General features: G+C 34.9%; 1 non-coding gene across 1 annotated transcript; it reads right to left on the bottom strand.

Annotated features, from left to right (window-relative positions):
* Positions 1-1,308: 1,308 nt before the first annotated feature.
* TRNAG-UCC (transfer RNA glycine (anticodon UCC)) lies at positions 1,309-1,380 on the bottom strand. The gene has a single exon. It is a non-coding gene; the product is annotated as a tRNA-Gly (tRNA).
* Positions 1,381-2,500: the final 1,120 nt, after the last annotated feature.

Raw genomic sequence — 2,500 nt, 5'->3', positions numbered from 1 at the left:
TCAAAGAATTGAGAAAAAAAAATGAATTGGTTGGCCATGAACAAAGGATTTGGCTACACCTCCATTACTGGCAAGAGGAATTGATCTTCTGTGGGACAATTTTTAGAATGTTAAAAGGTAAAAGAGAAAGGCAGTCCAGTATAAAAACCAAGTCAACTGCTTAGAAGAACGCTATGCCCACCAGTGTAACACGAAGTCTGGACTGCAAAGCACTCCCTTTAATGATTGAAAAGATACATTTAATACACAGTAGGGTTTGAAAATGGTTGAAACTGTGAATATTGGAGGGATATACAAGTCTTTCTCCACGCATTTCTGCAAGAGTAAATTGGTTATAAAAGCTAGACAACCAATAAGAAAATGCATTTCAATAGTCTTATTGGCACCAGTCTATTTAGAACTGTTGATTTTTAATTGTTCATTATTCTAGCATACAGTGAATGAGAGTTCCATTAATATGGAAGAAGAAGAAGAAGAAGAAGAAGTAGAAGAAGAAGAAGAAGAAGAAGAAGAAGAAGAAGAAGAAGAAGAAGAAGAAGAAGAAGTTGTCATATGAAAAAATTTCAAATTCTTTAAACTATTAAAAGTTCTCTAAGCAGTTTGTGTTCTGGGCACTTTTTATGCAGCATCTTGAAGAACTAAAGATTCAATACTATAAACACAATGTGTTGGCCGGGAACTGAACCGGGGTCAACTGCTTGGAAGGCAGCTATGCTCACCACTATACCACCAACAAAGGATTTGGCTACACCTCCATTACTGGCAAGAGGAATTGATCTTCTGTGGGACAATTTTTAGAATGTTAAAAGGTAAAAGAGAAAGGCAGTCCGGTATAAAAACCAAGTCAACTGCTTAGAAGAACGCTATGCCCACCAGTGTAACACGAAGTCTGGACTGCAAAGCACTCCCTTTAATGATTGAAAAGATACATTTAATACACAGTAGGGTTTGAAAATGGTTGAAACTGTGAATATTGGAGGGATATACAAGTCTTTCTCCACGCATTTCTGCAAGAGTAAATTGGTTATAAAAGCTAGACAACCAATAAGAAAATGCATTTCAATAGTCTTATTGGCACCAGTCTATTTAGAACTGTTGATTTTTAATTGTTCATTATTCTAGCATGCAGTGAATGAGAGTTCCATTAATATGGAAGAAGAAGAAGAAGAAGAAGAAGAAGAAGAAGAAGAAGAAAAAGTTATCATATGAAAAAATTTCAAAATATTAAAAGTTCTCTAAGCAGTTTATGTTCTGAGCACTTTTTATGCAGCATCTTGAAGAACTAAAGATTCAATACTATAAACACAATGCGTTGGCTGGGAATTGAACCCAGGTCAACTGCTTGGAAGGCAGCTATGCTCACCACTATACCACCAACGCTTTTTTTTTTTTGATTGTTTAAAAATCAATTGCAAAATCTAGTGAGCAATCATAAAACAGGATTTAAATAATGAATTGAAAAGAAATTCCTGAACGAAAGAGGCTTATCTGTGCATAAGTTCAATGTTCATGGTCCACTTTTTACACAAAGGTTTCAAAGAATTGAGAAAAGAAAATGAATTGGTTGGCCATGAACAAAGGATTTGGCTACACCTCCATTACTGGCAAAAGGAATTGATCTTCTGTGGGACAATTTTTAGAATGTTAAAAGGTAAAAGAGAAAAGCAGTCCGGTATAAAAACCAAGTCAACTGCTTAGAAGAACGTTATGCCCACCAGTGTAACACGAAGTCTGGACTGCAAAGCACTCCCTTTAATGATTGAAAAGATACATTTAATACACAGTAGGGTTTGAAAATGGTTGAAACTGTGAATATTGGAGGGATATACAAGTCTTTCTCCACGCATTTCTGCAAGAGTAAATTGGTGTTAAAAGCTAGACAACCAATAAGAAAATGCATTTCAATAGTCTTATTGGCACCAGTCTATTTAGAACTGTTGATTTTTAATTGTTCATTATTCTAGCATACAGTGAATGAGAGTTCCATTAATATGGAAGAAGAAGAAGAAGAAGAAGAAGAAGAAGTTGTCATATGAAAAAATTTCAAAATTCTTTAAACTATTAAAAGTTCTCTAAGCAGTTTGTGTTCTGAGCACTTTTTATGCAGCATCTTGAAGAACTAAAGATTCAATACTATAAACTCAATGCGTTGGCTAGGAATCGAACCCGGGTCAACTGCTTGGAAGGCAGCTATGCTCACCACTATACCACCAACCCTTTTGTTTTTTTTGATTGTTTAAAAGTCAATTGCAAAATCTAGTGAGCAATCATAAAACAGGATTTAAATAATGAATTGAAAAGAAATTCCTGAACAAAAGAGGCTTATCTTTGCATAAGTTCAATGTTCATGGTCCACTTTTTACACAAAGGTTTCAAAGAATTGAGAAAGAAAATGAATTGGTTGGCCATGAACAAAGGATTTGGCTACACCTCCATTACTGGCAAGAGGAATTGATCTTCTGTGGGACAATTTTTAGAATGTTAAAAGGTAAAAGAGAAA

This window comes from Mixophyes fleayi, chromosome 3, assembly GCF_038048845.1.
Source record: "Mixophyes fleayi isolate aMixFle1 chromosome 3, aMixFle1.hap1, whole genome shotgun sequence".
In the NCBI taxonomy this organism is placed as follows: domain Eukaryota; kingdom Metazoa; phylum Chordata; class Amphibia; order Anura; family Limnodynastidae; genus Mixophyes; species Mixophyes fleayi.
The sequence above is the reverse complement of the archived record's forward strand: the minus strand, read 5'-3'. Positions and strand labels throughout refer to the sequence as shown.